The sequence below is a fragment of the Lissotriton helveticus genome, chromosome 4_1 (genome assembly GCF_964261635.1).
Source record: "Lissotriton helveticus chromosome 4_1, aLisHel1.1, whole genome shotgun sequence".
Taxonomy (NCBI): Eukaryota; Metazoa; Chordata; class Amphibia; order Caudata; family Salamandridae; genus Lissotriton; species Lissotriton helveticus.
This window is the reverse complement of record NC_136063.1, coordinates 1,325,730,834-1,325,756,845: the sequence shown is the minus strand read 5'-3', so window position 1 is coordinate 1,325,756,845 and position 26,012 is coordinate 1,325,730,834. Positions and strand designations below refer to the sequence as shown.

At 44.6% G+C, this 26,012-nt stretch overlaps 1 protein-coding gene across 1 annotated transcript in view; it reads left to right on the top strand.

Moving 5' to 3' along the window:
* Nucleotides 1–26,012, top strand: part of LOC144827510 (cadherin-10-like) — a 727,722-nt gene that overhangs the window by 519,515 nt on the left and 182,195 nt on the right. The window lies entirely within an intron of this gene.

The window sequence follows — 26,012 nt, the reverse complement described above, 5'->3', positions numbered from 1 at the left end:
ACTTCCTATTTTGATTTATTTCTTTTGATTGGGCGATTTGTCTTGTTTCATGTAAAAAAATAATTTTACTTGTTTTATTTTTCTAGGAACACTAAATATAAACAATGCGTTTTGAGCCAAGATACCACAAAAAAACGACACAATTGCACAGTTGTGCTATTTAGCTCCAAATTACATATTGTAATGATCCTTTAATGTGTAGGGCTTAGTGAAATTAGCACCGTTTCTTTTTGTGTAATAAAACCAAATTTTGGAAAACTTATGCAAAATCAAGTGCTGTTTGTCTTTCCCTTTCTCATCCTTCCCTTCTGACCCTTCTATTTTGTCTGTCTGTACACTAGCTCCAACCAAATGTTTTGTCCCATTCTCCCTCCCCCCTGCCGCAGGCGCCGCTATTGCGCTTGATGGCGCTTCCGTGTCCTTCTCGGACCCCTCTCCACACCCACCGACCGGCAGGCTTTTTTCCACCCCCTTTCGGACCAACGTCCCAAGCAACCCACCAGTCACCATCACTAATAGCCTTGCTCGTGCCTCCCGGTCCTTCCCCTTGGTGCCAATCTTCTTCTGGCTCACTGACTTCGTCTTGCCTTTTACTGCACTGGCGTCCTGCAAAACACAAAGCTTCCCTGTTGCCGTCCCCGATCTGCCCACCAGCTCCAGCGTCAAATCCTCATCATCCCCTACTTCACCCACCTCTAACTCATGTCTCTCATCACCATAATCCAACTGTAACTCTGACTCAATCTCGGCAGACGCCCACATAATTTCATGCACCGATCTCTTCTGCCCTTTTCCTTTCTTTGCAGACACACCACTACCATCCTCTAAGACCGCTGTCGGTGCCCGATCCCTCAGTGGAGGGTAGGCCACCGCAAACCCCCCTGCTGCTTCCTGCAGGCGTCTTTGGACCATTTTGCAGCCCGCCGGCCCCCCCACCTGTCTACCAGCCTCCAAATTCCAGTTTACACCCCGAGGTTGCTCTAACCTGAGGAGGCCCCAGTTCCACCTGGTCTCTCTGCCGTCTTAGCTGTCCCTAACCCCGTCTTGGGGTGACTGTCCTCCTCCACCCATATCCACTTGCCTTTAGGCCCCTTAAAGCTGGCTTCCTGTACTGCCATGGCCTCTTCCTCTAACGTGGGGGTGGGTGGCCCCTCCTCCCAGGGGTCGAAACCCCCATCTGCGCTAGCTGCGCACAGGTTCTCCCACCTCTGCTCAGACTTCAGGGTGAGGCTGCGCTGCTCCCGGATCTTTTCTTCAAGAGTCATCCCTACCCATCTGGGAAGTATGGGTGGGGGGCTTCTGCCTCTGCTACCCATCTCCCTTGGCCCTGCCTGCACTGTGGTGCTACCCCCGGGCCCTCCCCTATGGGGGGGCTTACCAATAAGCTGGGGGCCCCAGATCCCCTTGTATGCTGTGGGATTCCTGCTACTGGCCTCCACGTGAGGTCTATGGGAGTCTCCTCCCATTGCCCAATCTCCTTCCCTTGTCTTCCATTTTGCCCTGACAAATCGAGGGCCTGCACCTCACCCAGGTGCCCCTCCCCACTCCACCCCTCTCCTCCCTTGCTCAAATCAGGGTCATTGCCTGCCCCAGCGTACTGCCAGGCTGGCTCCTTAAAGCCCCGCCCTCCCCCTTCGCTCAGGCTTGGCTCACTTACCTCCTTGGTAGCGTCGCACTGCCATGCATGAAGGTGCCCTGCTAGCCCCTCCTCCAGCCGCAACATGCTGGAAGTGCCTGCGTCTTCTAGCAGACGTGCAGGCAGGCTCTGACGTCTGCCCTTGCGCTTCCCGGTCTCTTTCTTGGGCTGCTTTTGCCCCCTGCCTGACGTACCAATTTTCCCGGTGGTGGCTCTTCTTGGCAGGCCACCACCGCAGCAGAAACTCTTCCCGACGCTGACCTTGGAGTGCGGGCCATCCCCACCCACGCCTGGTCGAGAACACCAGGCCGCCAGAGGTCTTTCCAGCCTAGTGGCCCAGCGTCTTAAGCGCAGCCTGGACGGCCTCCGCATCGGGTGCAGTCATCGACGGTCCACATGGTACGGCGAGTTCTCATTGAAAAAGTAAACCTGACTAATAACCTGACCTGCCCACACCAATCGTCGGGTTGGCTCTACACTTTTTCGGCATAGCTAACACCCCAAAATCCCTACTCTCCAAAAATGTATCCACCCTCCTTAGTGGTGCCAGGTGCAGGAAGAGCCTCCTTCCCTGCTCCCTTATTTCACCTGCCCTAATCCCCACCCCTTGACCAACCTCCTGACCCCACAATCTTGTCCTTCCGGCCCCTTGCGCGAAAACCCCAGGGTAAGACTAGTCTGCTACCATATTTCTCTCGGGGGCCAATAATGTGGCACTTTAGTGAATGGTCTGACAATCTGGCACCTTGCATTTTGTAAGAAATGCTTGTTTACACTCTTTGTCGGATTGACAAGTTTGTACATTTGCTATTCATTCCTCAGGCCTTTGTCGGCCTCTGTCTTGTGTCAGTGGATAAGCGCTGAGAACTTGGCTCCTCACACACAGAAATTGGATGTATGACGTTACAACGCAGGCTATTACAACGCCTGCCTTTACAACGCGGCTTTTACATCGCATTCCATTACAACGCATAGTGCTTTTGGGTGTTGGATAGTGAATAGTTTAATTTACCATTCCAACTCCAGTCCCCGTGGACACTAGGGAAGGTGTTGGATAGTAAATAAACTTATTCCCTATCCTAGAGCGCCCCCCAGCGCAATGCGTTGTAATGGTTTGCGTTGTAATGACCGCGTTGTAATGGTAGTGCGTTGTAAAAGTTTCGTTGTAAAGGTTGTTTACCACAGATATTATATCTGAAATGCCGTATCTTAATTGCAATTTAGTGACTCATGCAGCTGATCTTCTTTGGGCTCTGTTTTGAGCCATATGATGTGTCTTGACAACTTGGCATCTTGTGCTTTGAACTTTATGCCTGTTCCCTAAATAACATCTGAAATGCTTATTCCAATGTATTCTAAAATCTCCACCATGCATTGTTTTTAGACTAAATGTACCTTGTCTTATATGTTGCCTATTTTTATCAGCGACCTTATAGCCCACAATTTTATTAGTATATTTTTTGGGTGTGCGTTTGTCTGGTCTATTGCATTGTAAAGATGTTAAGTACTCACACAATAAAGTATTACTTGTTCATACTAGCAGAGTGCTCGTTTATGTATTCCTCCTATATGCTTTTGTGAACTGGATATGTAACCTTTTAAACTTCCTATCACAAAAAAATATGAGACGAGGACACATACGTTTGTATCTGTAATAGTTGCATGTGACTGACTATCCCCTTGAAATTCCCATTTCCTTGGAATTATGGTAATTTTGAGGCAAAATCACAAAGAACTGCAAAGTGCCTAAAATGGTCACAGTACTACTTCACATTTTAAAAAATGCCTTTGTTAATGTGGCCTATATACATTTGGGTCATGATTCGATGTCTGGTGCTAAATTCTGATACCTTCCCATATTCCTGAATTTTTTACCCTTATAGAGGTTTCTGCTTCGTGTAATTAACAAGTGTGTTAAAAATGTCACCCCTCAATTTTCCCTTGATTATTTTGAGGAGTCTAGCCTATTGATATTTACCAGGGTAAAACTGTCTTGGAATTACCGAACCATAGTAAGTTGGTGCACTGAATTCCACACTATGCTACATTAGCACATTAAAACTCAGAATAAACGTTATTAATAGACCCTGGTAAATTTAACGCTACAGTTTCTGTTTTACCGGCTTCTGATAAATACACCAACCATTCTGGCTCAGTCCATTACCAGAGAGACTATTGCAATTGGGTTCATTTATTTCATCATGTTCTGAAGCACTTGTGACATATCCTTTATGTGATATTCAAATGGGTGCAATATGAAACATACTAGATCAACAGAAATGTACTTTAAGATTTTAAACTGCTTTTTAACTCACAAGGATCTAACCTAGTGGCTTCCGCCAAAATATCTCAACAAAAACAACTGTCTAAGTGCTTGTCCAACCCAATTAGTTTCCTTTGCGTTACTTCAGCAATCCTGTGATCTTTAAATAGTATTCATAGAGAATATACAGTCAAATAAACACTTTTGGACAGTGGTAACCCTTATGAGTACAAAGGTCTACAAAACAAAGTAACATTAGCCTAGTGTTGAACCATTCAGTACACACTATGCCAGTTCTTAATCTGTAAAATAATGAGAACTGGTGCTCAAAGCGCTGCTCAGAAGCCTGAGGCCAGTGTTACCAAATGTCAGTGCACCAAACAGCAAGGCTTGGTAGTCCTGAATTTACTTCAGGCCTCTTTAATTCACTTCAAGACACTTTCTCCTTACCTCACCCTTGCTGGACTCTGCTTTCTCCTTTGGTTATGGTGTTTCTGTCCTTCTGTTCCTCCTTTATTCACATTGTGTATTTTCCCCTCCTTTGCTCTCTGGAAAAGTCTGATGAGGAGAGAAAAGTGATAGTGGCCTCGACTGGCAACCACTGCCTCAAATTAAGCACTGCAGAATGCCCTGCCTTCCTGATGTCCTGCCTATGGTGCTTTAGCAGAGCTTCAAAAGCACAATATAACTTTCAGCATTTAATTTGATAAATAATTCACATTTTTCTCAAAATCTTATTTTGTTTTAATAATAATGAGGCAAAAATACATGGAAAAGCTTGGTGAGGATGCACACCTCTGGGAGCATGGAAATAAAAGTTATGAAGAAAATATTTGACTTTAAACTGGGGATGTTGCCCTGGAACGTCTGCAGATAATTATTAGAGCTTAGAAAGAGTAAAATGTGTTGTTCAAATGACCCACATTAGAAATTCCTCGCTGTATATGTGTAAACATCTCTTTTGGTCATTTCCCCTTCACCCCATCAGAGTGAATAACATATTTCTCCATGAAAGTCAAACCTCCAAAACCCAAATCAGTCTTATCCACAGTTGACTCTGAGTTTTATACATAAAGGTTGCAGACATATTTTGAGCTTAGACAACGAAATAAATGTTTATTAAAATAATCTTATCCAATCTAAAGAAGAACAACATTGGAATGACACTGTTTGTGTCCTAGCTGAGAACAATCAAAGCAGCTGGGTTGGACATGGGCACCCTGGGCCACCACCAACCAGAACCTCCTTTCTGTTTCTCAAAAGTGGTATGGGAAACCTTTGCTATCCTTCTTTTTTGTAACCTGTCTGCATCTTCCTTGCCCCCCTTTACTCTGCTGGGGTAATCTGACTCACCCTTCTTGGGGTCACTCCCAGGTACATTCTTGTGAACTCTTATGCTGAGCCAGAGGTCTGCCTCCTTAGTAAGCTCCCTGGAATCAGTGAGCATACTATCAATCCGGTGTCGGAGCAGATCTGCAAAACAAAGACTGAATATGTGCTCTCTAGCAATAATAATGAACAGCTCCAGATAATCCTTTACTTTACTGCCCTTCACCCAACCATCCAGTGCCTGGCAAAAGTAATCCACACAATCTACCCAGGATTTCTGGGGCAGCTTCTGGCTGTCTCTAAACTTCTGACTGTACTTCTCAGGGGAGAGACCATATTTCCATTGAAGGGTTTCCTTCATGGGGAATACGTAATCCTGTCACCAGTCTCAAGGGCCGGTAGGACGTCCCTCCACTCACTAGGAGTATGGTTCCAGGAGCTAGCCATCGATCCACTTCAGGGATCTTATGCCTCTGTAAAGCCACCTCATGAGCTACAAACTACTTGTAAATGTCGTCCCCCACAACAACGTCAAGCACCAAAACCTTAGAAATATGGACATTTTTGTCTCTAGAGGGCACTGTAGTTGTGCTGCCACCATCACTGCTGGACCCGGCCTGCCTGGCCTTGATGTCCAGTTCCTTAATGTTATTCTCTTGCGGCAACGGCAAAGCAATTCTTTCCTCCATGGCCTGTTTCTTTTCTTCCATGACCATTTTTCTCTCCTCCTTTTTCAACTGGGTGGTCTGCAGCCTAAACTCCATCTCTGCCTTCCTGTTTGCTAGCTCCTCTAGGGACAGGCCTCAAGTAGACACATTACTCTCTCTTCTGACAGGGACTTTCAACTTGAGGGTCAAGTCATCCCCCTCAGCTGACTGCTGCATTTCAGGGCTGTAATACTAGGCCATGCTCTGGTTCCTCCATATCATCCTCTCCATCATGGTCCTCTATTTAACTGGCAACTGGTAAGCCCCCACACATTCCCTTAAAGCATTTTGAAGCTCCGCTTTCTGGGTGCTCCTTTTGTTGGTCATCCCCCTCTCTTTACAAAATTATTTGAGCTCAGCCACTTTGTCGCTCTCTCAGGTTGAGGAGCTCAAACTCCATCTTTGCAGATGAAATCACAGACACAAACAGTCAGGCAGATTAAGGGTGAATTTGGAAAATCAAAGAAGCCAATCAAATAACACCCGAAACTCAATTGGCCTCAGTTTACTTATTTGGGGTTTTCAGTTTGACTCAAAATCACTGTAGAGTCTTGTACAAACACAAGTCCTAATACTCACTACGGATCACCAATGTGAGAAATTGCGTTACTGGTTGAGGGGAATGAAATCCTTACTCAAGCAGCAACCATAATCCTTGTCATAGTGAGATGCAAGCAAATCCTTAATTAACCTATGCTAAACCCATCGGTAGTTTTGCACAGATCACTCAAGCTTAACTTAGAGGCAATGTGTAAACTATCTATGCAACACTTCAAACAGCAGTAAAGTCAAAGCACAACACAAGAAAAATCTCACACTATTTTAAAAATTGTAATAGATAAACCAAGACCAAAAAAAGAGATATGTATTTTGAAAGATTTCAGAGAAAATAGCAACAATATGCACAAAGAACCAACTGTGTATATCTGGTCACAAGTTCTGGCTGGCCACGATGGCGAGCAATGAACCCAGCTAGGTCTGCTGAACAAGAGTATCTTAAGTCCTGGTTGTGGAGTTTTACAAGGGCTGGCATCAAGGATGCAGCCCTCAGCCTAGGGGATGCATTGGTTTGTGGATTCTGTTGTCAAGGGTTTATGATCCAAAGTCCAGCGTTGAAGATGCATCATGTAATTGGGGCTCCAAAGAGCTTTTAAGCTGCGATATAAGAACCTGCATCGCCGTCGAGAATGCTATCGATAAGAGATGTGCAATGCAAGGGCCAGCATTAAGGAAGCTTTGCACAGTGGTGGTTACAATAAATACAATGCACCCTGCCCTTTGGGCTGGTTTGGGCACATCCTAGGGGTGACATATGTATTAAAAAGGAAGGTTTTGGCATAGCAAAAGGTATATTTTGCCAGGTTAGTATGGTAGTTTAAAACTGCACACACAGACCACAATGGCAGGCCTGGGACACGTTTAAAGGGATACTTATTTGGGTGGTACAATATGTGCTGTAGGCCCACTACTAGCTTTTGATATACATGCCCTGGGTACCTGTAGTACCACTTTACTAGATACTTATAAGCAAATTAAATATGCCAATGGGGTATATTGCCATGTTTAAAGTCCTAAAGTGACTATAAACGGCTTCCGAAACCAGTAAGGGTGAATGCAAAAAGTTTGGGGGGGACCCTGCAGAGACGGCCAGATTCAACATACAGTAATTCGATATTGCTTTTTAAGATATCATTAGTTTATAGCTTAACCAACACTGTGACTGCCAAACAACTGTGTGCTAATTATGGGTGCATGAATAAGTATGTGCAAACCTAATACAGCTCAGTAGGTATACCAGTATTGACTCACATAACAGGTTAATAGCTATTTAAAACACTCCAGGCATTAGTTTTGTTTTTTCCTAACACCCAATCCAGTGTTCTATTTGCTACATTTTGAAGTACAAGTTTAATTTTACTTAGGCCTCAAGAGAAATAATCATTTGTTATCTCATGCATGGTTAACCCGAATTCACATAGACAATTATAACCAGAGTTTACTTAGGGACATTGTGTGTTATTGTATAAATATGATTCAGTAAATTGTGGGTTTACGTTTGTTGTCAAGAAATATTTAACAGAGTCTGTTGGTCCCATAGAATATACATTTGAGAGCATTGTGTAGACAGACTAGTATAAACACAATAGTATATTGAAGCAGCTCAATAATGACATTGTTGTAAGTGAGTATTATTATTTTTTGTGGTTCACAGAAATTGAACATTAAGGCCTCATTTTGAGTACGGCGGTCCTGAGACCCCCATACTTGCGGTGGTGGTCCAACCCCCGCCACCACTGCAGTTCCACCCACGATATTTTGAGTGTAGCGGTCAGGTCCCGTGGCAGTGGTGGAGCGGAAAGTGGCAGAAATATGCTGCCACCACCAAGCATTTTCCGACTTCCAAATCCACATCCTATTTCATGGCGGTGAGCCTGCCATGTAAAGGGCAGTGGACATGCAATTCAGGGGGCCCTATAAGGGCCCCTTGGTGCCTCTGGGCCTGAAGTTGCATGTGGGGGGGGAGGTCACATGTTGTGTCGCCCTGGAATTGCGCCCCCGTGGTTGCACAGCGTGAAATGCACAACATGGTTCCACACCATTCAGGAACGTGCTGCAGGTGCTGTCACAGCGGCGATCTGCTTTTAAGGCTCTCCTATGAGCCTAACACAGCCACCACTGTGAGACCGCTGCAGCACAGCCAGCCAACCCTGGATTTCAGGTCAGATCTGGCAGGCGGATGCACCATGTTGGCAGTTCTCCTGTCGGCGTCGGTGGTGGTGGTGGTCCTACAGAAAGACTACCAAGCTCAGAATAAGGCCATACGGCTCCATAAAAAAGGGGGTTGAAACAGCTTGAAAAGCATTGAAGATTAGGCAGTTAGATTCACACACTGACCCATTGATGTTTGAATTAATTTCAGGATGAAGCATTTCTTTGTCAACTAAATTATTTGTTAAAGAAATGAAAATATTGTATTGATCTTTTGGATAGCCTGATTAAAGAAGAGAGATCAATTTAAAACAGATACATAATGATTGAGTATGAGGTTGTTAGACCCTAGAACTTTTTTCAACTGTAAAAAAACTAAGCAAACTTCCCACCCAGAAAAACATCGGAGTTAATCAAGGCTTCTGCAACCAACTAGCATCATTCTTTCAAGCTAAAGTAAAGGCAGTTGCAGACTCTGTGTCCTCAGCTCAGGGAGCAGGAGGTTGTCTGTCTGATGGGCCCCCTTCTCTCAGAACGGAGACAATTGATGAGAGAGCCTCCTTGGATGAAACGGTACCCTGCCTCTGCAACTTTAACAACTTCTCTGTAACACAGGTGAAGGCATTGCTTAGCCAGATGCGCTCAGGGTCACCCTGGGACCCCTGCCCCCATAAAGTTCTTCATCTGGCTCTAGAGACTACGGGCAGCTTCCTCACAGGGATCTTCAATCAGAAGTTTGCTGCGGGATACTTCCTGAACGCCTGGAAAAAGGCATCTATTCTCCCTCTACTAAAGAAACCTAGCATGAATTGCCAAGATGTTAACAGTTACCAGCCTGTTTCACAGCTCCCCTGGCCTCTAAGATCATCGAAAAAGCTATAAATACTCAACTTACTAAGTTCTTGGAGGACAACAAGGTATCGGATTGTGCCCAGTATGGCTTTAGAATTCAACATGGGTCTGAGCTGGCTCTGATAAATGTATCTGAGAAAGTTAGAGAGGTTAGAGGTTAGAGAGGTTCAGGACCTCTCGGCGGCCTTCGATATGGTTGATCACAGCCGCCTTACTGGCTGCCTTTTCTCCTTGGGAGTGAGAGGCAAGGCGCTGGGCCTGATAAATTCCTTTCTTAGGAACAGAGAACAGAGGGTGATGCTTGAAGGACACAGCTTGTCTTGGTTCACCTTGCCCTGTGGAGTATCACAGGGCTCCTCATCGAGTCCAACACTTTTTAATCTATATGTTACCCCCTCCGCCTGCTCCTAAAGTCCTTTTGTTTCAAAACTGTGTCTTATGCCGAAGACACACAAATTGTTGAAGCGTAGTAGTAGCGACAGTGAAGCTGTGGATTTCACTCCCAATACGAAATTTCGAAAATCTTTAAAAACCTTGCTGTTTAATCTGTAGTGGCTCTCTCGTTTTGCTCGACCCATGCAGGCTCACTCTTTAGTTCTGAGCCGCCGCGCCTAGACACCTCCGCGTATTAGTGCACGTTATAAATATACATTTAATTTCATTTCAATGGTATAATGCAATAAACAAATGCCCCCTACCCCTTTTGGGATAAGTTCTTGGACATTATAGTATTCAGACCCAATGATAAGTGGGTCATGCCTGCAATTGAACACAAGATTCTAAGACTTGGAGAGCAATTTGACAAGGCTAGAAGTAAACCATGTTAAGGGTATCATTAACATTTTTTGAGGATTTGAAATCCGACTGGAGTTTAAAAGCCAAATGACATACAATACATTGAGTGTTCGTGACCTTAAGTCTTAGCCTGCCAAGAGATCTGGCAGGGGGTTGTGATCACTGAGGGGTGTACACTTACATGTGGCAGTAGTCTTTTGAGCAACAGCAGAAATTATCCAGTCTAGGGTGACTGCCATCAGGAGCACCGGCACAGCGTCTGGTTTTTGAAAGGCTCTTAGGAGAGATCAGACAGGAATAGATAATAAATATAGGATCAGATTCTCACTTAACATGACTCAGACACTTTCCTGCATTTTCTACCATGGATCTGCCCTGGGGAAGTCTCCAAACAAGGTCAGCTCAGGCATTTTCAGATAACTGATTCTGCCTGGGCAGCCTTCACCAGCAGCTGACTGTAGGAGCTCTTGAGATCAGAACCTTCTGTGTGCATGGACCTGACCTGACTCACGCTTGTCCATGATAATAACCAAACCCGACTTGATGCAAAAGCAGCTCAGATAAGAATAATTCCATCTGACACAGATATATCCTGGGACACTCCTGGCCAAATCTCACTAGCAGCTGAGGTCGGTACTTTATTACTGCACCTGTGTCTAATCACACCTGGCAGGTCCCATAAGCAATAAGTGGGTCTTTCTCAGCACATACTCAAACATAGTACAGTATTCGCCATCACAGAGGGGCAAATGAAGTAAATTAACAAAGCAATGGAAGGTTTAGCTTAAAACGTGCTGTGAGGCTGGATGGGGTCACAACTGGAATTGATTAGAATAATTTTATAAGACAAATGGATACTTTGTTATTTCTGTGGCCTGGAAAGCATAGAGAAGAGCCAAGGTCTGTGCAATGATTGTCAAGAAAAGTCTTTTAAATGCTTTCTTAATAAATGGTACTTACTTATTGGCACTTATGTGTTCACCCGAAAGGGCATTTTGTCACTAGAGAGAGAAAAAAACATGTATGTAGTACCTATCTAAAAAATAAAAATCACTACAAAGGGCAGGGACAACTCAAGTGATTCCGGGCCAGGTTTTGAGGGAGCATATTGTGCATTTTCGAGAATGTACATTTAAATAAGGCACTGGTAATAAAGAACTGCTTCATTCAGGATTTCCCTGCACAAATCACATAGAAAAATAGATGTAATGTAACATGATCTGGAACAGTCCTTTTCCATACCGTTGCCATTCATATTTTATAGTGCTAAAAGTACTCTATTATACGCATGCTATGGGTGATTTCCAGGTACCGCAAATTGAATTGTAATCATTTCAGATGAAAGGTAGATTGTAATAATGTTTTTACATAAAGCATCATTTCATTAAGATAAATACATTGCCTGGCCCCCTGACAGTAAACTTCAAAACAATTTCTGCAACAGGGAAGTCTGTGTGCAAAATAATCCCTTGTTCCTTGCATTACTCGATGCCCAGAATGAGTATTTTTTATTTTTCAGGACATTTTGCCTCAATTCCTTATTTTTCCCGATGCCGAGTCAATGGAAATAATCAAAAATAAAATATCGCCTTCATATTAAATGAGGAATTTTTATATCGGTGGGCAGATGTAATGCCTACTAGACTTTATGCTTGATTCGTAGCCAGGGCTAAAGCAAACATCTCAATACTAAAACATCATGCAATGCAGCAGAGTAACTACACTTACTATGCAGCATTGTGTGAAAGAGAGAAAGCAGAACAGTGCCACATCTACTAATATGTAGCACTGTTCTCTTCTCTGTCTATTCTGTAGCTCGATTGGCAGCCATGGACCAATGCAAACACTCTTGCCCCGTATTGCATGGGTAATTGAGAACTCTAAAGTATATGTTTTGTGTGGAAAAGGGGTCCCTTCTAGCACATAAAGTGTGGTTTAAGGCTTTCTGCACTTTGTATATGTGCAGTACAATACAGCACTCATCCAAAGTAGGAAAAATGAGGAGAAATTAAACATTTCTCCTCGTTGGCCTGCCCCAAGGAGGCATGGGTTTTTGGCACAAATCTCTGTCTATGATTCTTTGTAGACAGGGATCTGCAACAACATTCCAGGGTGGTTGCATGGGAATGCCCATACACCACCCAAGGAAAGCCCTTGATGCGAAGGAATGTAAGGCAGCCCAGTGCACAACTTTGCTTTACCTTCGGATACTGGCCAAGCAAATTCGATCTCTGTAACCTGCAGCAAAGTTCCCTGTTTGCAGTTTGGACCTGTATGGTTTTTGTAACCTGAATGATTTGTTCTCAGGCCTGTGGATATGTCTTTGGTAGGTCTAAATTAGCATTGGTAATTGAGGCTTTTCAGATTTATTTGATGAATGTGGCTCGGCCCTTTAGGTTGCCACTCAACATATAGGGTTGTGATTGGGCAGATGAAGATGATGGCCGGCCATTTGAGACTATGCCTAGAGTTGTGCTGACTGTGCTTAGGAATTTGAAGCTGTACCCGGCCTTACATTGATTGCATCAGGCTAGGTGATCAGCTGTATATCAGGTTACGCTTTCTGACGCCTGTCATACCATCACCCTAGTTAATAGATGAATAATCATTGAAATGCATCTGCATTAGTAAATGTCTTGCTATGCTAGTAATTTTATCATTATTGTATTTTTTTTATTTTGGTTGCGTATCTTTCTGTGATATCAGTAAGGACAAATATCACACGTAAATACTTTCTTTGATGACCTAAGTCATTTGATGTTACTTCTTGTGACTGTGCCATAGGGCAAAGGACTGGACTGTGATGTACCTTTCTGGTGAATTGACATCCATGCAATCAGGTAAGAATTATATGAGATTCAAGAGAGGAGAAAATCATTTTATTTGTGATCGCTAAATAGACAAATGGATGTTAACGTTGAAATCACTGACACTCATTTTCCAGATTTCACTTCAATAGAATATACATTTGATTTGCATGAGAGGATGGTATTAATGCTTGAGGGCAACTCTGTTGTCTACACCATATTTTCACCTCTGAAACTTCAGCTGTTATGTTTCGGGTTACATTATTGCATGGTGCTGTTATTTTGTACTGTGGTTGTTTAGTTGCATTCTGCTTAGGCTATTCTGATGTTTTGGTTTATATTTATTTCAGTATGTGTATGTTATTGTGTTTGTTAGAAATGGGGGTCTCTAGTTGGCAATGGTTTACACCTTTGTCCACATAGGGACCCTTGCTTCTAGTCAGGGAAAGGGGGATACACTCCTAAATAATCCCTGCTCACCCCTTGGTAGCTTGGCACGAGCAGACAAGCTTATCTCAGAGGTAGTGTGTAATGCATTTGTGAACACATACAGTAATACAGTGAAAGCACTACAAATGGACACCACACCAGTTTGGAAAAATAAGTAATCTTTACTAGACTTAACACAAGACCAAACAACAAAAATCCACAATACTGTACTAAAAATATGACTTCAAAATGGTAGATATAGCTTAGTTCAATGTAGATGGTAAAAGCAACACTTTCCTCTCAAAGTACCTTGGATGCGTCACGCAAAATAAACAAAAGGGTCACAGGGAAGGTGATGCGTTGGTTCCTTGCTTCATGGGAGGTGATGCACTGGTTCCTTACTGCAGCTCAGGGGAGGTGATGCGTCGGTCTCGTACTGTGATCTGGTGCGATGCGACAAGATGGTGCCGCGATACGATGATCCAGTGTGATGCGACAAAATGGTGTCTTTGATGCGATGCGACAACGTAGATGTGATGCGTGCACGCCCGACGGCGGTGCAGCGAAATCGATGATCTTTGGAGCCACGACACGCCCTGCGTCACGCTTCTCCGGTGATGCGACGGCAACATCTGCAGCGGCGGCACGCTTCTACGGTGATGCGACACATTTCGCCTGCGATGCGACAGCGAACAGCTGTGGTGGCAGCACGCTTCTTCAGCGATGCGACAGCAACTGCTGCGTCGGCGATACGCTTCTCCTCGTTGCGTCGCGCTTCAATCTCATGGCAACAAACAGTCTCTAGAGGTCCTAAACATCTGCAAGCACCTCTCTGTAGGTTAGAATTCCCAGCAAGAAAGTCCCTGAGACTTCAGACAGGAGGCAAGCTCAGTTCAAGCCCTTGGAGATCTTCCTCAAGATGACAAAGCAAACAGCAAAGTCATTTACTCCTTTTCTTGGCAACAAGTAACCATTGCAGGCCAACCCCAGACTGCAAACAGCACAGGAGCAATAATTATCCTTCAGCTTCTCCGGTTTCTTCTCCTTGGCAAAGGTTCCTCTTGAGAGTGTCTGTACCTAGTCAAAACCAGCTCTGGGTGCATTCTGCCAGTGCACAACTTCTTCCTTTGTCAGTGTGGGCCAGGGTCATCAGACATACCACAGGAGTTGGAGCCAGCATTGTCATAACATCTGCCTCTAGCTTCAGGTCCTGTATGCAACATGTTGCAGATTGGATGGTCATCAACTCCCTGAAGCTAAATGGCGAAAAGACTGAGGTACTGGTCTTTGGGAAGGACCAAGATGTCTGGTCGAGCGATTGGTGGCCTCCCTCTCTTGGTGCCTGTCCCACTCCTTCTCAATCTGCCAGAAATCTGGGTGTGGTGTTTGACACATCACTCTCGATGTCCCTTCAGGTGAATCGGACGGTTGCAACCTGCTGTGGAGTAATTAGAACACTCAATAGAATTCGCAGCTATCTGTCCCTTCAAGCACGTAAGCAGATTGCAGTCGCCCTTGTTGGTTCCAGGTTAGATTACTGCAACTCTCTCTACATGGAGTCCAACAAGGGCCTCATACATCGGCTGCAAATAGTGCAGAATGCTGCTGCACGTTTCGTCCTAGATCTCCCTAGGGCATCTTCTGCTACTACTGCAAGGAGAGACCTCCATTGGCTGCCTATTCAGCACAGAATTTATTTTAAAATTCTTTGCATGACTTATGGAGCCCTCGAGGATGGACCGAAAGGCGCCATCAGCTCTCTGCTTACTCGCTATCATCCCACAAGGTGTCTTCGATCTTCGGGACTTTTCCAGCTTGTTGTCCCTCGTTTCAAGCTCACCAGATGGGGAGCCAGGGCTTTCTCTGTCGTTGCCCCCCAGCTTTGGAACATCGTGCCTATGGAGATCAAAACTCTACCTTCCCTGGATCTGTTCAAAAAGGCCTTAAAAACATGGTGCTTTTAAAGAGCCTACATAGGTTGAACTGCAGGGTTCTTGTTGCTATGAGCTGGGTTTTTTCTGAATTAGGCGCCTTGACGCCCATTGGGCTAAGTTTGCGCACGATAAGATTCCTTTATTATTATTATTATTATTATTGTGGAAGGAAGGCACAGCCCTATTCAGGCCCAGGTGCTACTCCTTCCACCACTCCCAATGCAGATAGGTCTAGTCAGCCTAGTACTGACTCCCCTGCCTCCTGGAGCCACCCCAGCCCCTGTCACTCACAAACCAGACATGGAATACACAGCCTAGCAGAGGCAGGCTTGGATGGTTAGGCAAGACAATACCTACTTTCTAAAAGTGGTATTTTCAAACACAGAATGTATTTGATTATTCTGAGTTCAGGCATACTAAACTCGTTTTTCTACCATGTTCCCTGGGTCAGTTAGGATTATAAGATGTTATAATCAAACTCCCATTCTAGCCTATTGGAACAGGTAGCCTTGCAATAGTGAAAAATTAAATGTGGCTGTAATTCACTATCAGGACATGCCACACACATCAGGGCATGTCTTACCTGTTACATACAATGCACCCTGCCCTTGGGCCTACCTTAGGGGTGACTAATATGTAGAAAAGGGAAGATATAGTGACTAGCAAGTGGGTGCACTTGCCAAGCCATCATGGTAGTCCCAGACTGCACACAGGCTCTGCAATGGCAGACATGAGCCACATTTTACAAGCTGCTTCTGTGGGTGGCACAATCAGTGCTGCAAGCCCACCAGCAGCATTTGATTTACAGGCCCTGGCCACACATGGTGCACTGTACTAGGGTCTGACAAGTAAAACAAAGAACAAATCATGGAATCACTAATCCATTACATCATTTTACAATAGGGAGTACTTGCACTGTGGCACTGATCAGCAGTGGCAAAGTGCCCAAAGCATCTAGACCAACAAAAACAGATGAGGCAACAGCAAAAAGTGGAAGGGAGACACACCAATGGTGCCAATTTTAACAGTGTTGCATTTTGCTCTGTAGTTACTTAATAGCCATTAGCAAAGGTTTCTCTTTTCTAAGCTACAAGCAGCACATGCCTTTAAAGTTAGAATGAGTAAAGACAATAGTAATATCTTGGCGGTAAGGATACTTCGTGGCTATTGGGACGGAGTATCCTTATAGCCAAGATAATGGTATGCCCGCCAGATTTATATGTGGATGGACCATAGGTGTAACCATGGCTGAGACAGTTCTGTCTCCACTATGGTTACACCCTCTAATGGCCCAATGGAGTAAGGGCAGTTGGAGGCTGATCTTTATGTCCAGAAATCTCAATTCAGTGTGCAGGCAAAAAGGTCCGTTTTCACTGCCTGTCCCCACCAAGGAAACCCTGCCAGTAAAGGCCAGTGAAAACTGTCTCAGGCTCCCCTCGCCATGGGAGAGTACTCTCATAGTGAGAAGAGCATTCATGGTGATGGAGCAATGAGTCAAACTTAAATAAGCAATGATAGGAACCTCTGGCAGGCCAGCAGAGAATACTGTGTCTGCAAAAATTGAAATCAGACACTAAGGGCCTTACCTAGATTGAATCTAATGGAATACTCCATCACAAATGTGACAGATATCCCATCTACTGTATTACAATCTCCATAGGATATAATGGGATTGTAATATGGCGGAAGGAATATCCATCACATTCGTGACAGAGTATTCTCCTCTGTCAAGATCTAAATCAGGCTCTGAGTCTAAAAATAATTTAACAGTTTGTAAGGTGGTAAAATATTGCTGCTCTAGCTCTCTTACCTATTTAAGGCACCAGTCAGAGCTAAACTGTGGCAGAGACCATGATACAAATTAGCACCGCTAGTATACAGCCCAAATTGATGGAATATTGGAGCACTGTTCATCCATACACAAATGTCATGACAATTGCAGAAATGTCAGTGGGCTACAGTGTGCTCTAACTGACAGTTGTAAGGTACAGCAGTGAGTGACTCTGTGTGGTACATCCTTCCATATGTTATTTCTCCATACATCTATCAGTATGCATTCACACCTAGACACTTTGTAAATATAATGAGGGTATGTCGAAGAAGTGTTTGTGAGGAGGCGGGTGTATTCCACTGGCCCAATTAGTTATTGTTCAAAGATGTTATAGTTCATTAGTCTGCAAAGTCACACATACTTCTTCAACAAATGTCACACTTAATAAAAATGTCACGCCTTCTCAAGGGATGGGAAGGAAGGCCGGAGTAGGCAGCTGCAGGAAAACACAAAGGTGTGGCTTTAAAAATAAAAGGAATGTATCAGAGTACAAGATAGGTTTTCTAAACATGTTTAGTTAAAAAAATTGTATTTCATTCATTTTCGTTTACGTTGTGCATCATATTTTGTAGTGTTGGGAACAATGCACGAACATAACAGAGAATGTTGAGAGCTGCATTGAATACAATGAATTAGCCCAGGGTTGATAAAGGCTGTTATAAGCCTTCTGCTTCAACATTCCTATGTTTGTCTTTCTGTTGCACCCTTTTTAATTTAAAACATTCTACACTCTGTGAGTGGAATGCTCTAGTAGCCTTATAGCCCTCCTACCTTGGGCTCTACCGGTTATTAAAAGTCTTATCCCATGTGATAGACCTGCCATCCTTAGGGTGTTTTTTCCCCCAACTTTTTACATTTTGCCTCTCATTTTGCAGATTCTTTTTATTGGACTTGGGATACTGAGCACTTTACCACTGCTAACCAGTGCTAGAGTGCATGTGCTTCTCCCCTAAACATGATGAGATTGGTGTATACCTGATTGGCAGATTTGTTGTACTGTTAAGTTCCATGTAAAGTTGAATACTGTTAGAACCAGGATCCCTAGTTGGCTGAGGTAGGTACCTTAGGCCAAGTAGGGACCCTTGTTTCCATGTCAGGGAAAGGAAGGACACCTTCTCAGATAAACCCTGCTCACCCCCTTGGTAGCTTGACACGAGCAGCCACTTTTACCCTCAAGGCAAATGTGTAAATTATTTGCAACAACGCTCCCAGTGACCCAATGGTGACACCACAAAAGGACTCCACACACGTTTCACGTCTGCCAAAAAGAGCGTGCTTGGAGAAGATCCTATGACCCGCTCAAAAAAGTTTCTTACTTGGCTGCTCGCGGTGACTATATGAAGGCAATCCTCTCAGGTAAGACTGCCTTTTTTTCCAACATAATCGAGCAGTCTAAGAAGAACTCTAAGGACATTTTTTCTATAGTTGATAAACTTTCGAACCTGGGCAGAACCCAGCCCAAACCAGTGATCACTCAGGACTTCTGCAATACTCTCAACCAATTTTTTCTGGACAAAATTGCGACCATTAAATCCAGTATTCCTATTACCACACCCACCCCTCTGGAGTTCACACAGGTCTCTAACACCTGCCTGTTGGATCATTTTCCCCCTTTGGACGTCCCCTGTTTACTCACCCTTTTGAATAGGGTAAAGTCTGGCTCCCCTCGAGACTGTTGCCCTCCCTATATTTTAAAAAAGGTATTTGCTACTTTTTCTATCTCTCACTCTAGATCTTCTTAACTCATCGCTAACTTTAGGTACGGTACCCAACTCGTTCAAAGAAGCAGTTGTCGTTCCTCTCCTAAAAAAACCTAGAGCTGACCCCACCATCTTAGCAAACTACAGGCCAATCTCCTTACTTCCATTCCTTGCCAAGGTATTGGAAGCTCATGTCACCACCCACCTCTCCAGCTTCATTGAACTAACTAACATCCTGGACCCTGCCCAAGCCAGATTTCGACCATCCCACTCTACCGAGTCGGTCATCACGGCAGTTCTGGACTCCCTGCGTCATAATGCTGATATGGACGTCCCCCAGGCACTGGTCCTGCTCGATCTGTCGGCTGCGTTTGACATGGTCGACCATAATATTTTGCTCGACCGTGTCAGACTAGCCGGCATCTGTGGCTCAGCTCACGATTGGATCAGGTCTTTTCTTAGTGACCGTTCACAGGCAGTTGGTCTTCCTCCTTTCTCCTCTCCCACACACTCCTTACCTCCTGTGGGGTGCCCCAGGGTTCCTCACTTCCCCTATATTATTTAACATTTATCTACTTCCTCTACTTCAGTCCCTCAAATCTTTCAAAGTCACCACTTTTAATTATGCAGACGATCTGCAACTCACTTTTACAATTGACAATTCATCTGACTCAATTCTTTCATTCCAGAATACCATGCTCTTCATACGCCATTGGATGGACAGTAACCAACTGAAGCTAAATCCGGATAAAACGGAACTGGTCCTCTTTGGAAAAAGCCAGTTACTCTGGGGCACACACTATTGGCCATCTGAACTAGGCCCCCCTCCCACTCCATCAATCTCCGTCAAGAGTCTGGGGGTGATTATTGACAGAGATTTATCACTAAAACCTCAAATAAATTTGGTGGTGCGACATGTTTCTTTCAGCTCCGGAAGATAAGAAGGATCAGTCGGATGCTAACACAGTCAGCCTTGACCCAGGTAGTGATGGCCTTGGTGTTGTCTCATTTAGACTATGCCAACGCCATCTACCTGGTCCTCCCTGCGACCCTCAGTAGGCGCCTGCAGATGGTTCATAATCAGGCTGCAAGACTCATATATCGTCTCCCACGCTGGAAATCTGCAAGACCTCTAATGAGGCAACTCCATTGGCTCGCCATCACTCAGCGCAATATTTTCAAAGTCGCCTGTATGGCCTTTAAGTCGCTGCACACTCGCAGTCCAAAATTCATCCAAGACCTTTTACCCAGATATACTCCTTCTTGTAGTTTACGTTCTGCCTCGCAAATTCTCCTTTCTGTCCCTCGGTTCAAGTCTCAACGCAAGGGTGGGAGAAGATTCGCCACCCTTGATCCTAAACTGTGGAATTCCCTTCCCCTGGAAATCCGCTCTTCCCCTACTCTGCTTTCGTTCAGAAAGCTTTTGAAAACCTGGCTGTTTGTCCAACTTTTGGCCTAACTACTTCTATATTCCTTGTTTATCTCTCACTCATTTAGCTCCTGTTGGTCAGCGCCATGAAACCCTCGGGTGTGCGAGCGCTATATAAAACTAAAAAAGATAAGATAAGATAAGATATAAAAAACAAGTATAAGTTTATATAAAAAGATATACGATGAGACCGCACAATAAAAATCCAACATATACGTATTTGTAATATACCTCCTGGCCAGTTATTAGGTCAGCCAGCTCTGGTAAGTTCTGGCGGTATTAATGTGAGCACTTCTACGTGATTCTATGCAGTCCTAATGCAAGGCTATGCAGTTCATTATGCTAGAATCAGGCACTTTACAATGTGAGAATAATGCAGTTCATGATGCAAACTAATACAATGCATAATACAACCATCCAGCAGTTCGTTATGCAGAAATAATGCAGTGTTGATGAACTCCCGATATCAGTCTTGAAACAAAATCCAGTGTCCTGGAGTAAAATCTTATTTCCTCTCTTCAGGATTTGTTACATTAATACATCTATTCCATCATCCTGGAAGGGGAGTATTCTGGTCCCTATGTTCAAAAAGGGCGATAGACACTTACCCATTAACTATCGTCAAATAGCCCTCTTAGACGCTATTGGGAAGGTTTTTTGCAAATGTCTATTATCCCTAATTAACGATTGGGTGGTACAAAAACAAATCTTACCACTAGAACAAGTAGGCTTTCGTAAAGGTCATGGAACCCTGGATAATCTCTCCGCTCTTCAGACAATTACAGATAAATACATAAGGGTACGCGGCGGAAGAGTTTACGTGGCCTTTATAGATTTCTCCACAGCATTCGATAAGGTTGACCGCCCGTTGCTGTGGAGAAAGCTCTCTGCTTTGGGAATGCCGCCTCAACTGTTAGATATGATCCAGGTGCTACATACAGACACGTGGTGTCAGGTCTTGCAAGGAGGAGACAGGGGCCTTTCCAAGATTATCCCTTCATGTAATGGCCTTAAGCAAGGCTGTCTCCTTGCCCCGTTACTTTTTTCATTATATGTTGCTGATTTACCTGCCTCACTTTCTTCCTGCGATGGTATAGCTCCAATTTTGGGCGGAAAGCACATTTCATGTATGTTATATGCGGATGATATCATAATAATGGATCTTATGCCCAAAAGTCTCGCCAAATGCCTCCTTGCTCTACATCAGTATGCAGATTCTCATTTTTTAAAAATTAATGCATCCAAGAGCAAAATTATGTGCATCTCAGGCCGGAAAAAACATACATTTACGAACTTTACCTGGTCTGTGGGAGATGACAAACTGGAGGTAGTAAAGAGTTATGTTTTCCTAGGAAAATTAATCTGTGATAATTTAAGTGCTAAACCCCATACCGATAACAATGCCCGGAAAGCTTTATCCCAAGGGAGAAGCTTAAGTGCATTGTACTCGGCAATGGGAAGAAGGCATTTTTCACATTTATTGGAGGTCTTTAGGGCAAAAGTCCCTTCCACTCTTCTATATGGTTTAGAATTAATTGATATTAAGCATTGGGATTTTTTAAATAAGGTGGAGGGAAAACTGCTAAGAAGCGTAACCACTATTAGTTCTGCCTGTTCAGTGGCTGCTTGCAGACTTGAGTTTGGTTTGCGCAACAGCTGGGTGCAGGGCCTGGCAGCTGTGGTACGTTGGGTCGCAAGCATAGCCAGAGGAGAAGAGGGGACTATGAGGTTCCTCTTAAAGACGGAACTTTTAGGAAGTTTAAGAGAACACTCCCTTATTGTTAATAACTTTAGAAAGGCTGTATCGCTCTTGCAGTTGGAAGAGAGCACGCTCTTTTCTTTACCCGCATCCCAGCTAAAGTCTGTCTTGAAAGAGGCTACTTGGGATCTTAGCTATAGACTAGACAGTACTTCAATCCTTGCTAAGAAGGGTGTTAATCCTCTCACTGATTCTTTCGCAAGAAAATTTGTGCAACCTTACGCTACTTGGAATTTACCTCATGATATTCGGAGATTTTGGTTTTTACTGAGGCAGGACTTGTTACCCCTAAATAATCTTTTGTTTAAATGGTATGGAGTCTCTGCAAATTGCAATTTTTGTCATCAATCTATTCAAGACCGAACGCATGTACTTTTTATATGCCCAGTGCTGCGTCCTTATCGCAGCAAATGGTTAAGACAAATATGTTTGCAAATGGGTATTGTAAATGCTAATTCTTTTATGTTCGCCTTATATAACCCCCCCTAACGAGAGATTTTGTTTCTACATTTTAAATTTTTAAAAATGTTTTTTAGATATTTTCTGAAGAATGGTATGCGTATTAATGTGCCACTTTGTGTTGCAGTAATTGCTATGATTTGTCTCTCTTCACTATGAATGGTATTTTGTATTTGTGTTTTTTTCTCTTTTATGTGGACCTCTAAGGAGTTCCAAAACATAATAAAGATTGAATTGCATTGAATTGAATTGAAATAATGCAGTGTGTAATGCAACAATCAGGTAGTTCGGTCTGCAAACTAATGCAATGCGTAATACAATAATCAGGCAGTTCATTATGCAGAAATAATGCAATGAGTAATGCAACAATCAGGTAGTTCATTCTGCAAACTAATGCAATGCGTAATACAACAATTAGGCAGTTCTTGATGCAGAATTAATGCAATGCATAATGCAACACTCAGGTAGTTTGTTCTGCAAACTAATGCAAGGCGTAATACAACAATCATGCAGTTTGTTATGCAGAATTAATGCATTACGTAATGCAACAATCAGGTAGTTCATTCAGCAAACTAGTGCAATGCGTAATACACTCAGGCATGGATCACGGTCCTTCAGGCGGTCTCTCCGCCCGACTGACTCGCGGTCAGTTTCCATTACAATATGATCCCAACACAGATCTGGTGTAAACCACAGTGCAGCTCCCAGCTCAGGCCCCGGTACAGCCACTCCTTGGCACGTACGGCCCGCAACACGAGCTGGGACAGAGTCTCGTACTGCCAGAAGGGGAGGGGCCGAGAGCGTCTCTCTTTGAGCCCGCACTCCGCCCCAGGTGCCAACACACGTTACCTGGGGAGTGCGAACTCGCTCTCCTCTCCGCCTCTTGCGACTTGGGCCTCAGATGCGGCTTGGTTGATTCCGGGCCGATGACGATAACAAAGATCTCAGGCTGCAACAGAGCACACTCACACAGCGTCGCTGAGACTCCCTTGAGCCTCGGTCACAGGGCAATCCTCTCGAAGGTCTCAGGCTGCACGAACCACACGCAGACAGCATCGCTGAGATTCCCTTGAGCTCCTGGCGCCCCCGACCACAGGGCAATTCTTCTGCGGGTCTCAGGCTGGAAAAAGCACACACACACAGCATCGCTGAGACTCACTTGAACTTCTGGTGCCCATGATCACAGGGCAATTCTTCCGAGGGTCTCAGGCTGCAAAAAGTACACGTGCACTGCTTGGCAAAGACACACTTGAACTTCTGGTGTGCACGGTCACAGGGCATTCCTCGCAAAGGTCTCAGGCTGCACAAAGCACACGCACACAGGGCCGCTGAGACTCACTTGGACGCTAGGTGCACACTATCACAGGACAATCCTTACGAAGGACTCAGGCTGCAAAAAGCACATGCACACAGCGTCGCTGAGACTCGATTGGACTCCAGGTGCCCAAAATCACAGGGCACGGCTTACGAAGGTCTCAGGCTGCAAAAAGCACATGCACACAGCGTTGCTGAGACACTTCGGGAAACTTTTGTGTTCTGAGTTTCCACAACAGGGAGACAGCTCACCTCGGGCTCTTGGGGTTAATTTACTTTAGGACCCTGCACAGCAAAGTCCTTTCAAGCAGGGGGACAGAGCACACAGCAAGGTCACTGTAGCCTCTTCCTTCGTTAAAACAAACTGCAGGACAGCCCCAGAACACACAGCAAGGGTCAGTCCTTTCCTTCTGTCTCTTCAGTTATTTCTTCCTTGGCAAAGGTTCCTTTTGACCACGAAGTAGCAAACGTGATCAATCCATTTCTCCCAAGTTCAGGGGCTTCAGCTCTCATAGTTATACCCCTAGATGTCTTTGAAGCCCATGAAAAGCCACACAGGGTGGCTTTAGGAGGCCTTGTAGATATGGCTAAGCCCTGTGCTGCACTGGAATATTACAAAAAGTGATGTTCCAGCAGCACACATGGCTTGTAAATAGGTTCCCAGGTCTCTGACCCCCCTAATATCAGACACTTCTGGATCTTGATCTGTACCTCTGCCAGAAGGACAGCTGTGCTGCTTAAAGGACTCAACTGGACTGCTTTATTTGGAAGCCCTGCTTTCCTGCTTGTTTCCCTGCTGCTGCTGCTCCTTGACTCTGCTGGAAGGACTTTACTTTCCCTCCAAGTGATCTCTAGGAGCTTGATATGTTGCCTCCCATTTTCTGAAGTTTCACGGACACAAAAGACTTTCAACAATTCTGCTGGTGCTGCTGGACTCTGCCTTCTGTGAGTCCTACTCTTGCTTGAGGTCCCCCCTTCAGGTTATGGGCCTCAGAAGTGAGTTCTGGGGGGTATTTTGGTCGTCTCTCGAAATCTCCCCAGCCAGCCCCATAGGTCCGCCACTCTTACCTGCAGCAGCCACGGCTGCTGCACTGGTCCTTCACAACTTCAAGTACCCCTTTGACCGCAAGTAACTTCTAAGTACTATTTTTTTATTTAATCTTTAATTATTTATATCTCTACTTCTACTGATTGGATGCTTGTCTTCTTGGTCTCATTTTGCTCAAACAAATATTCTCTATTTTTCCAAATCTGTGTGGAGTTTTTTGCGGGTATTCATAGTGTTACTGTGTGTGTGTGTGTTGCACAAATACTTCATATCTCCCATGCTACTGCCCACTTATGTCAGTTGGTAGAGTCATTTTTAAATAGTCCTCTGTGATTTTATGTTTTTCTTTATGCACTTTTGTGTGTTGCAGTGTGCACAGTACGGGTGTGGGGCTGCCCTAGATCTGCAGTATAATGCTTAACATTTTTAATTGCACCTACGTTGCGCATCTCTTCTTTCTAAATTGCGCTGTGCAGGACATACTTCTATATTGAACCTACCCCTACTAAGGTAGACCGGAGGGCGGGTGCTCCTTTGAGTGGAGACGTCCTGTTTGGAGCGCTATTTTTCCTTTGCTTCATCAGGACATTCTCCAACACCATTTTGTGAGGGGTTAGCAGACCAGTCTCCCTCCTGGCTGCTATAACTTGACCACCATGATGTGGACGCACCACTGGCGTGCCTTGCCAAAGGCAAGCCCATCTGTACCCTTCAACATCCGGATTGCGGCAGCACCAGCCATGCTGCCCAAATAGATGGAGATAGAGTGTTGAGATGGGGACGCAATGAGCTAATGGCTCTAAGACGAAAAAATGCATAGGTATGCCTCTCACTGATGTTGATGGTGGGTTCAGAGTGTACTGCTGCCCGGCCTGAGATTTAACTCTTAACCCTAAGCTTGCGCCTCAGGCTACTGAGGCAGCTTATGGCACAGCCCAGACCTCCAGACGTAGTGAAATACAAGCTTGCCTTATCAACTGCAGAGCCCTACCCAAGCATGCACTAAATGTT